Source organism: Pleurodeles waltl, chromosome 12 (genome assembly GCF_031143425.1).
Source record: "Pleurodeles waltl isolate 20211129_DDA chromosome 12, aPleWal1.hap1.20221129, whole genome shotgun sequence".
NCBI classification, from domain to species: Eukaryota; Metazoa; Chordata; class Amphibia; order Caudata; family Salamandridae; genus Pleurodeles; species Pleurodeles waltl.
Genome location: NC_090451.1, coordinates 282361289 through 282373796, shown reverse-complemented (window position 1 = coordinate 282373796; position 12508 = coordinate 282361289). Strand labels below are relative to the sequence as shown.

The window sequence follows — 12508 nt, the reverse complement described above, 5'->3', positions numbered from 1 at the left end:
CTTTTTATTATAATGTATTGTGGTTTATATGCAGCAATTTATTAAAATAATATAGTATTTAAATGAATATTAAGATGTTATGGTTTAGTTTACCTAATCTTAATTTCGATATCTTTAGTAAATCTTCAGATGTCACAAAAGGATGGAAGGTTTTTTTTCTTTATTTCTTGCAGATCTCTAGTGTTGGGTCATTGTAATATGAATGTATTCTTGAGGTTTGGGGGTCATAGCAAGGGTGTGCCTGCTACCATTTTCTCATATCTTTCTACTCTACGGGATCTTCAGGTACAAGGGATGTTGCCTTGTCTGCATTGGCCAGTGATTAGACCACTGGCAGCAGGTATGCCTACTTAGAGTTGGTTCAGGAGGACCTGAAGAGATTGTTGAGGGCATTTTCCTCCCTTCGTTTGCTGGTAGACCTGAATCAATCCAAATGTGTGATTTGGGAACTGGGGTGTATCCAACATAAGTGACATGTCTCATAGTGAGCTATCTAGGACAGTGGTTCCCAACCTTTTGACTTCCATGGACCCCCACTTTATCATTTATGGAACCAAGGGACCTCCCCATTTAATCATTTTTGGAATCCAGGGACCCCCTACTTGGTCATTATTGAAAGCTAAGGACCTTATCTGTTAATATTATTTAATTTTCTAAGCAGTCGCTGACACCCTGAGCAGACCCCCAGGGGTCCCTGGACCACAGGTTGGGAACCACTGATCTAGGATTTCTTGTCTGCATCGTCTTTGAATGAGAGGCTGGGCTTAATTAGAGTCTTGGTGTGGAGGGAGCAGGGAAGAAGTCTTTCAGTTGCATATTGTTGAGCCAGTGTTTGAGATGGTGGTGGAGCTTCCCAACTATGATGAGAACGAATTGTGATTTGATAAAAATTGAATTAATACAGTCTACAAACTGAATGAATTAATGATGTCTGCGTAGTGTCATATAGTTTGTGCATGTCAGTAGCTGATGAAACGTTTTAGATACAGTTTTGAGTTGTGGGTGTAGTGCAGTTGGGTAATGTCTTACTTAACCAGTAAGATCCTCATAGGTTCGGAAGCACGGTTATAGCAATAATACCCAAACAGGTGGAGCTGGTGTCTTAATGATCAACATTATCAATGAGAACACCCCGTACCCCTAAAAATAGAGGTCCACAATGACAACACCCACCACTCGCCGCCCCATTCCTCCCCCCCCCACCCCCCAAAAGAAAAAAGCTAGAGGAACATGAGCTAAGAGCCATACATAGGAACAGAATTTATCAGCACTTATTTAACAAAATTAGTGATGGATATGATGGTGAAGAAGATCATGTACCAAAATTTCAGATGTGTGTATCAAGAAGATTGCAACTGGAGATTAAGTAACTGAGTTTTATTCCACAGGAAGCAGTTTTCACAGAATTGTCTGCATTCTGATCTCGATAAAGGTTAATACTCTTTTTCAAATTCAGCATGCATCTCCTTATTGAGTGAGGTGCCCCTCAGATCAGCCTTCTCCTTAGGTCCTGAATCGGACAACTGATATGCACCTCAACCCTTGTGTTGCTTTATTCCATTGCTGGAATCGTTGTTTTGTTCTTAATTTGAACAATTTTAATTTCAAAATCAGATGTTCATATACTCACATAGTCCCTTTCAGACATCAATTAAGAGTCTTCAAGTCAATTTGCCTTTATTAATTTTCATGTTGAATTGTATTTCGTAGATTTGAGTTAGAGGAGATTTCATGTGTATAAATAAAGATGAATAGGGTTTCTAATTTGTGCAATATGGATCATTGTAGGGGCACCCTTGTGCTGAAATGTGATCTTTGTGTTTGATATCTGTTGGAAAAAGAAAATTGGGTCTTGCAGTGTTTGGCAGCAGACTCCAGTGCTCCAAAAGTGTTTGCTCTGTTGGAAGATTGTCAAGGATGCATGCTGCAGTGAGATGCAGGGGTGTGGAATTTAATAAAATATATACTTGTCCATGGGATCAGTTGCTTCTTAAATCTACGTGTCCTGAAAAACAATCTACTTTTCCCTTTGGTGCCATGTAGTGCAATGACAAATTATGGCAGCAATCTCATTATGTATAACCGCTGATAATAGCCTCTCTGATTACGCCAGAGCCACAGCTATAGTAGGACTTGAATACTTGGATTTCAATCCCTACTATAGCAATTTCCTTATTTTGCTACCTTTCAGCAGATCTACATACTGGTGCTTGAGGAAGCAGTAAGCAATAGTTCCAGGGTTAGAATGCCTTTGAGTCTACAAGCTACTAATCTCATGTTTTAAGGATTTTCACCAGCTCTTTTCTAATCTTTTCCCGTAATGAGAATGTTTGGAAATTTTCTCCTGACAATGGCAGAAGTAGAAGTACTTCCAGGGTTGGGAAAAAAGTGGTTGGAGGAAAAGTGAACTTGTAAATGATCAGTAGATTTTCACATGAGCAACTCTACACATGCGTATTTGCTCATTCTTAAATAAAGTTCACAAATATTTTCTAGGAGTATGATTTCCTGGTCTAATTCTGTAAGTTCTTGTGAACTCATGATAGCCACCAATTCAAAGATGTACACTCTGGGGGCACTTTTGTGACTTTCTTTAAGAATTGGGTCCCTAATTAGGTCTGGCATTAACAAAGACATTTTTTTTTTAAATTAAACTTCTGTTTCTCTCTCTACCAGCTGGCTTTACTGTGAATGCTCCCATTCTGCTCTTCCACATGGAGCACATTGGCACACAAAGTAGTTTTGTTCAGTGCCAAGAACTACTTTGATAATCAGTGGCATAACAAAACTGGAGGAGGCCACCCCTGTAAAATACATGGAGCCCCCCCCCCCCCTCTAGACTCACTTGGGGCAAGTGCTGTGCTGAGTGGGGCTGCCAGGCCTTTTTTACACCACTGGTGACAATTTGTGGTTTTTGAGACCAAAAACCTTTTTTTTTTTTTTTTTCTTTTCTTTTTGCCAGTGTTTTTTACAATGGTGAGTGCCTGGCAGGTCCGACAACAATAAAATGTTACAAAAGCCATGTCAATACAAGAGACACATTGATGAAACCAAAGGACTCACAAAAAATTTATTGGTTGACTTAACCAATGCTTGTTTATTTTCATGCTTCCCAAAATCTTGTTGAAAACGGTTACACTGATTTCCCATTAGGAATACTTTTTGGAAATCAACAGGCATCAACACATCTTAATAAATGACGCTACTAAATAGCACCTAAAATTTCACATTACCAAAACGTGTTTTTTCCTACTTGCATTTTTTTCTGAACATTTTATTTTGAAAGCAAATAATCATCACTCTTCCCTACAAGCTTCTGCAAATATTTGCATCTAGACAGAGTATTCTGGGAGCATTATATTTAGCCTCATATTGTTAAACTTTTCAAATGTGTGTACACTTTTTTATTTCAATGGAACCACTGTCACTGTCAGTAGTGCAGTGTGACCTTAAAACTTGTATTTACAGTGCTTACCCTAAAAATGAAAGCTTTTCGTTACTGAGCCATAAATACAAGTTCGGGCAGCATTAACATGTGGACACACATTACCTCACCTGCAGACAGTTCCCTTCTCTGTAAACTAGCAGCCAAGGGGTTTGTACTGCAGGGGGTTGGGCCTAGTTGTCCCAAGGACAAAATAAACATGAAAACCTTTTGCCCTTGACACCAAACAATATGTCCTGGGTGATAGGAATTCCACATCCCTGAAGATGACACGTTAAGTTTTGATAACAATTCTGATTTTTATGTTTGGTGTGTAATGACACATCATTCGTGGCAAACTTAGTAACCTACATATAAAAAAATACATACATAGATAAAGGGGGCTTAAGACCACTTTGTTTCCGCAGTCCTCTTTTTGGTGTATCGGTTATATTTTAGATTTTACGGATTTTAATGAGCAGTGAAAAGCACATGTTAATAGTGACCCAGGGACAGTACTCTATAGCCAAATTATGTGTATGCCTCCCCAGTTATGAAAATAATACTCATCTCAGAGTGGCATGCAGGCTTGCAAACACTAAATCACCTCTTATGCTTCAACTGGGCTGGTTGGAGGGCATAAGAGGCAGTAGTAGGAAAGGGAACAATTATACCACAGGCTTTTCCCTCACACATCAAAGACAACAGCACACTATGCCCTTGACAACATCAAGGCATGACTGCACACAACCACAAACTGCAGAATCCAATAGCTTTGAACCACTGGACTACTTTACAGTTTTTCCTGTCCTCCGAATACACCTCTGCTGCTTGAACCAGTGTTGGGATATGGTTTGTCCATCGACTACTAGACTTTTTAATTGATAATTGTGCTTAGGGGTTCTTGAACTTCCTTTGTGGTCCTAGCTTGAATAAACCTTCTGCATCTCAATGTGAATTATGGACTCGGAAGACAAAACCTTTTCATATATCAACTTTTGGATCATACTTCAGAGGGTAAACTCCCTGTATAATGAACTGGAACAGCTTGTTGAAAGTCCACTCTGTACAATAAATATGCGACTCGGAGTGGATCAAAGTGTGTGTTCCACGAGTAGCAAAGTGCCTCTTGGACTTCTCTGCCTCTTTCAGGTCCTTTCGCGAACAACTCAAAGGCCATGACTGTTGTCTTTATCCTTGTCAAGTCTCCTTAAATGGCACTAACTCTTTGACCCATCTCTCTCACAGTAGTTTTCATAGAGCAGACCTTTTCCTCATTATTGGAGATGTCAGTGCCAGGAACAGTACCAGCCCCCGTATCGGTCTCCTCCAGTGAGCCCTCACTCCATAGGTTAGACAGCAACGTGGGCAGCCATTTGAAGCTCTTGCATTATCCCAGATCCTTTGTTTCCTCAACATGGCTTCCTTTCAGTCTTCTTTGGGGACCTTGCCAAGAACCCTCCTTACCAGCTGCCCCATTGCAAGCCTGGTGTCTCACCCCCAGCAGCCCAGTGGGGTTGCTGCTGCACCATTGAAAGCTGTGGTGTTCCAGGTGAGCTGTGTTCCACCTTGCCTGTACGGCACAGTCTTTCTTAACAATGCATCCGCTCATGTATATCGGAGCAGAGATATTCCCGTAACAGGCAAGGCTCTTTTTGGCAAGGACACTGAAATCTCCTTGTCACCAGGTCTTGAAGAATAGGGACATGGTGGAGCCATGAGGAGACTTGTCCTCCGAGGAGCATGGCCAGCTCCGCACCCCTTCGTTCCCATTTTAGATCAGTCTGCAAAGTTGCATACGTGGTAATGGATATATGGACCATCATCTATCAGTAAATGGTTTTATTAAAAGGGCCAACAGCTCAATGAATGGAATTTTAGGCAGTGATGTTAATGGCATTTTTCCTGTTTACTGTCTGCATTCAGAAGGGTGTCAACTCACCTAGAGTTTACAGGTGTCACCTTCACAACTCCAAATTTTGCCTTTTTATCTGCAATTAAATATGACAAGTCCTTGGCCCTATTAAACGTGTGGCTGACAGTATTTGTGCAGGTTAGGATATCATAAGCTGATCACAGATGTTTATCATACCTACAGTACATGGTGCTATCGAGAAAGAAAGACAAGGGAGTAAACCAGAAGGGCACCCTCCCAGTACCTGCACTTTTTGAAAAAGTGGCTAAACTGTTTATGCTTCACTGATCAGCACAGTGTAGACTGAAATCACTCTTTTTGATTTGTATTCCTCAATACTGAATTGACTTCTAGCCGCAGATTCCTCACCTTTTAGAATATTCCCCAGGCATCAGACTGGATCATTACACTAGAACTGTTCAGCAGTACCTTTGTGCACCGAGAGGTGGTGCCTTTCAGGTCTTCACTGATGCTGTTCTGCTCTGGAAATGATGTGTAGGACCTATATAGGCACCACTCCCACGCGCTGACATCAGTTTCTTTTTTTTTTTCTGTGTCCATAGATAAGGTTCCAGAACTCCCTTCATGACTGTCAGAGACATTGTACCTCCAATTTCTCCAGTGTGTAACCCAAGTTTCCAAGGCCAATTGGCACTCTGCTTCAGATTGAAGAGTTCCGTACAGCCATGCTCCAGCTCTTCGGCTATCTACCGACTCTCTTTGTTATGCTTCCGGGCCTTAAGGAGCCATGACTGTGATCAGTTGGGTTCTCTGGTGACATTCAGTCTTCCCTGAAGGGCATGACCTTTGATGGGATGCACCCGTTTGGGGACAGGGATGATTTGAGCAATTTAGAGAGTAGGGCTACTGCCAGCTCCCTGGGCCTCTTCAACCCTCCTTGCCATCTGCACCACTTCCTCTGCGCCTTTTGCGACAAGGCAACCATTACCATCAGCCTGTCCTGCACCATCAGAGGACTAATTTTGCAGTCTACGGTTGAGGTCCCTACTGCCCACACGGCCAGCGTCAGCATGTCGTCCAGTCCACAACCCTCCCATGACCAAAACCTAAACTACCTCTGCAGCCACAACTACCAAACCTCTTTAGCATGCCCATCATGCAGCACAGCCAGCCAGTGGGAGACGGAATCTAGTGATTCTTTCCAGGCTGGCAGGCTATTAATTCAGACAGGTGGATACTGCAGATAGTTTGCAAGGGGTATGTTCTCGCATTCATTTCTTGCCTGTCGCGCCTTCCACGATTCTCCTTCTCCCAAAGACTGACGGTGGACCATCTGTTAATTTTGCAGCAGAAAAGGCAAGCCCTTTTGGCAAACTAGAAGTAGAATGTAGTTATTTCCACTACTTTCTGGTGCCCAAGAAGGACGGAGGCCTTCGACCTATATTACGCCAACACCTTTCTCTGAAAGGAGAAATCCAAAATGCTCACCCTGGCCCAGGTCTGATCTGTCCTTGATCCTAGACACAGGATGAGTGGCATTGGACCTGCAGAATGCCTATTCTCATATTCCCATATTGCCAGCCCATTGATTTACCTGCATTCCAGATGGGACATGAGCATTTGTAGTTTGCTGTGCTCCCACTTTGGTCACAACAGTGCCCCTTGGGCATTCCACTAAAGTAATGACAGTGGTGGTGTGAGAAAACAGGGCTGATTGCAGAGGCCCCATAACTTTTTGCCCCCATTTTCCTCTTTTTGCTGGTGTTTTCCTGACTTTGATGGTGCCCTGGGTACTGCTAACCAGTCCCAGGGCCTGTGCTCTGTGTAAAATGGATATGCAAATTAGGCTAATTATAATTGGCTAAGTTAACCTACCTATAAGTCCCTAGTATATGGTAGGGCATGTAGGTTTAGGGACCACAGCATAGGTGGTGCACACCTAGGTGCATTGCTGAGGTGCCCAGTGTCATTTTAAAAGCAAGCCTGCCTTGCTGGCTGCTTTTAAATTAAAGTTATATGCAAATTCGACTTTGGAATTAAAGGTACTTCCAAAGTCTTAAACTACCTTATTTTTACATATAAGTCACCCCTAAGGTGTGCCCTATGTGCTCCTAGGGCTGGGTGCCATGTAACTATAAGCAGGGACTTTATAAAAATAGATTTATAAGCCCTGGTGAGGTAAAAACAGCCAAATTCGTTTTTCCCTCATTGAAGTAAATGGCCTTCATAGGCTAGAATGGGCAGACTTTATTTTACATTTTAAAGTCTCCTTAAATGCTACATACCAAGAATTTGGTATCAAATTGATTGTTGTAATAAATCCCACAACTTCCAGTTGTTGGATTTAATATAACTTGTCCAGGTAAAAAGTTTAGACTTTACCTAAAAAGTTGCCAATTTCATTTCTGCATTGTTTTTGCTGCTGTGCTCTGATTGGCCAGCCTGCAGCAGCTTCTGCCAGGCTGCCTTGATGAGGTGTGAAGTGGCCAGACTTCACACAAAGGAATGTGCTTGGGGGAGAGAATCTCCCCTCAGCAGATGGTGAGGCAGGAAGGGGGAGGGCTGCCAAACTGGTCTTCAAAGGCAGAGAAGGACATTTGCAGCACCCAGCAACACCCCCACATCCTGCAACCCCAGACAGCTAGGTGCCCCCTTGATTAGATTAGGAGAAGGCAGGAGAGGGGTGTGTTTATGATTTTTAGCCACACCAGTGGGTGGGCTCAGCCAGATGTAACCTCCAAAAATCAGATTCATCCATGTTGGATTTTTAGAGACTGTTGCCTTCTGGGATGGATTTTTGCCACACTTCCCAGGAAGTGGTCATCACAGGGGGACGACCCTGTCCCTGATTGGAGAACCAGGGCCCCCCTGTTTTTCACCCAGGAGCAAGGATAAAACTGGCAGACCTGCACCCACACCTCAGATCCCCTCCAGAATTCAACAAGAAAGGAACTAAGGAAGAAGAAGGACTGCCCTGCTGGACCCCTGGCCTGCACCTGGACCCTGCACTCAGAAGGACTGCACCAGCTGCACACTTGGGCTTCACCACAAGAAGGACTTTGCCTGGCTTCAACTGGTTCAAGGAGGGACTCCCTGTTTGCTACAGGTGAAAAATTGCTAACCAGAGTCCCCTGCACCAACTCCTGAAAGAAGCGACCAGCTGACCACTGTCCAGTGGCCAAAAAGGAGTTTGCGCCAGGTGCATTCTGGGAGTTGAAGTCCGCACCCCCCAAGGACCATCACAGAACTTCTGGACCCTTGGGGTGAGCTGTGGACCCCAAAAGAACCTTAAAAGAACATCTGGGTGAAGCCCCAGAAGTTTGGAAAAGATTGGAGAATTTTTGAAAAAAAGCTCCATAAAGTGACCGACCGACGCGGAAATTCTAGCCGGCTTGCCTCAACCGCGACCCGGCCTGACTTCGTGGTTCGTCCCGGTAAAGAAAAACATCCAAAAAAGAGACTAAGTCCGAAGGTAAAAAGTTGACCGGGACCTCCCAGCCATTGAATCCGAGAAGGGCTCCACGGACGTCGGATCAAGATCCAGGTTTACCCCGGTCGAAGGATTTTCATCTCGAAAAAACGACTAAGTCCGAAGGTAAAAATCACCACAGAGGAAACCGACTTCGCGTATCCGGACAAGGGCTCCAGGAGGTCGGATTCAACTGGCAGGTTCGTCCCGGGGAAGAAAAACATCAAAAAAGAGACTAAGTCAGAAGGTAACTTTTTAACCGAGGCCTCCCGCGACTTGTAGCCGAGCAGGGCTCCATTGCGGTCGGCCTGAAAGTTTGACTTTGCCCCGGTCCTGGTGCAACCAGATGACCCGATTGGCGCTTTTTGTTTCTAAGCGCTAGAAAATAATAATACTTTAAAAATTCATATCTCCGGTTCCCCTGAACCGATTTTAATAGTTTTTGTGTCATTTTAAAGATAAAAATATAAACTATTTTTATAAATTGGTTTTGGATTTTTAAACTGTTTCCTGTGTTTTATTTAATTACTGTTTTGTGATATTTGAATGCTTTACACTTTGTCTCCTAAATTAAGCCTTGACGCTCGTTGCCAAGCTACCAAGGGTTGAGCTGGGATTAATTTACTGAGACCTAACTGTACCTACGTGGAGGTTAGTGGCTTGTTGCTAGGTGTAGGTACCTACCTGCCCTACCAATAACCCATTTTCCAACAGGTGGCCTCATCTTTATACCTCTGGGGCATTAGTCGTCCCCTACCTCAACGACTGGCTTTTGCAGATGAGCTTGCCCAGGGAGTCGTCAACCACCTCCAGAATACAACAAATCGCTTGTCGTCTTTGTGGTTCATTTTCAATATGTTGAAATCACACCCAACCCCTTCCCACACTCACCTTCCTCGCAGCTGTTCTGGACATGTTTCAGTTTCATGCCTTTTCCCTAGGACATAGTCCAGGACATCCAGGCTGTGATTCTGATCTTTCAGCCTTGGTCCTAGAATTTCGGTGATGTTAACTCTGAGGCTGCAGAGACTGATGTGGTCTCCTGCAGACTTCTTGTTGAGCATGCCATGTGGCATATGCGGGCTCTGCTGTGGGATCTGAAATTCTCCAGTGGACCCAGAATCAAGGGGACCTCTCCAAAGATGTTAATATTTCAGAGGAGACTGCAAAAGATCTGCAGTGGTGGGTGCTGGACCGTGATTCGATCAGTGGCAGACTCCTCTCACTTCCCCTCCAGAGTTCTCAGTGGTGACCAAAGCGTCACCTCTGGGCTAGCGCAGCCATCTGGGAGATGTGGAGATCAGAGGCCTCTGGTCTCTGGTGGAGTGTCTGCTCTGTGTCAGCCTTCTGGAGTTGGGGGTCATCTACCTGGTGTTGAAAGCCTTCCTGGTGTCCATCAAGGGAGGCCGATACAGGTGCTCACAGACACCACCGCCATGTAGTACTGCAACAAACAGGACAGTGTGGTGTCTATGACCTGGGGCCTTGCACTTCAGAAATGGCTGAACCACCAAGGAATTTTCCTGATTATGAACCACCTGGCAGGATCTTTGAATGCCAAGGCGGACAAACTAAGCAGTTGGTGAATGGTGGTTACACCTGCTCTTCCACGAATGGGCAGAATCTGAGCTTAATCTGTTCAACACCACCGGGAATGTCAACACTGCTGCATGTTGGAATTACCACAGCGTCTCTCACTCTGAGACGTGTTCCATCTCGAGTGGAACTCTGGACTTCTCTATGCCTTCTCGCTGTTACCACTCCTGCCCTTGCTTCTCAAGAAGATCAGACCATACTGGGCCCAAGTCATCCTAGTTGCTCCGGATTGGGTATTGAGACTGGGCTTGAGCATATGGACTCCAATCAAGCTACCCCTGCAGTCGCACCAGCAGGGCAGGGTTTTGCAGTCGGGACTTTGCAATCTCTACCTTCATTCTTGGAGACAGAGCAAAAATAGCTGAACACCTTTGACCTTCCTCCTGAGGTGGTTGATGTCATCATGGCAGCCATGTGTCCCTCAACAAAAACTGTGTACGCATGCTTTTGGGACACATTTGTATTTTGGCACACACCAGAATGACCCCTTCCAGACCAAGTTACCGAACGTTCTGTAGGTTGTTCTCTCTCTGCCCAGCAAGACTTTCCTTTGGGCACAGTTAAGGGTTATCTTTCTGCCCTTTCAGCCTTCTGACTGTTGCCTGATTAACCCTCACCAGTTTTGATGTGCTTTCTAAAAATCACTTCAGCGTAATTTTCCCCCTTCTGTCTTTATCATGCCCTAAAGGTACCTTAATCTGGTATTGAATTATTTGATGTGCACGCCGCGTGAGCCGCTTCACCTTATGGCTCCTTACCATTGACTGTGTTCCTTGGCATGGTCACTTCAACATGGCAAGTGAGTGAGCTTCAAGCTCTTTTTCTCAATCCACCATACACTACTTTCTTCCCCCACAGACTGGTTCTGCGGACCTTGGCATCCTTTCTGCCAAACGTTGTGACACTGTTACACATCAGTCAAACCATGACCCCACAGGTGTGCTTTGCTCCACCTCATCCCTCTAAGTACAGAAACTCCATCACTTGGTCCCAAAGAGAGCACTAGGCTTCTATGTAGATCGTACCAAAGAAAACCGGGTGGACACTCAGCTTTCTGTAGGGTTCTCTGGAATGAAGGAAAAAGGCAAGGCAGTGCAGAAGAGAACCATCTACCACTGGATTCTGCTCTGCATAAGGATCTGCTAGGCATTAGCTAAAAACCAGCCTCAAGACAGATTGCTTGCTGATTCTACTAGGGGCAAAGCTGCTATCACTGTGCTGGCATATAGATTTCCAGTCTTAGACCTATGCCAGGCAGCTACGTGGGCGTCCCTCCATACATTAACAAAGCACTACTGTTTGGAGAGTCAGGTTTGCAGAGGGTAATTTTGCCCAATCTGTCCTGCAGGATGTTTTGGAATTAGTCCACTTACGGCCTCCACATAGGTAGTGCTTTGATATCTGTTTAAAAGGTGAGGAATCTGTGGCTAGAAATCTATATCAGAAGAACATGTTTCTTAAGTTTGATAACACTATTTGAGGTAGAGACTCCATCTAGCCGCAGATTTCTCATGACCCTTACCTCCTACCCATTCTGTGTTGCTCTATCTCCATTTATAAGATTCTAAATTTTGGAATCTGCATGCTGTCTTCGAATTTGCTTTTGTGACTCTGTCTGGGGCTGCCGTCCGTCTAAAAATCAACTGATGTCGGTACACGAGTGGCGCCTATGTAGAACACCAAATGTGTTTTCCTAGAGCGGAACAGCATCGGTGCAGAGCGGCAATGCTCCAACTTCTGGGGTGCAGATTTCATGCTAAAAAGTTGCCGGATCCAGTCTGTCACCTGGGGTATATTCAAAAGATGGGAAATCTGTGGCTAGATAGTCTCTACCTTTTAAAGCGTTATCAAAGGTAAGTAACCCGTTCTTTGAGACCCTCTGCCTTGCTTTCTGCTTTTGTAACATGTAAGGAAAGTAGGCCAGGTGGTATCCACATGTTGGTGTATGTCTAAACACTGAAATGAGCCTTACAGGCCCCCATAATAGTGAAACCGAGAAGTAGAGGCTAAAAAAGTATTAATTTGCAAAAACCATTGACACCCCAGATGAAGCAGAAAAATAGGACAGCAGGAAAAAAAGACAAAAAAGTGAAATCTCACTTTTGGGGCATGGCTTGTCTGCATGCCAAGAGGGCCGCCTAGC

At 44.4% G+C, this 12508-nt stretch overlaps 1 protein-coding gene across 3 annotated transcripts in view; it reads left to right on the top strand.

Moving 5' to 3' along the window:
• The window catches only part of NFATC3 (nuclear factor of activated T cells 3), an 821290-nt gene that overhangs the window by 704072 nt on the left and 104710 nt on the right, over window positions 1-12508 (top strand). The window lies entirely within an intron of this gene.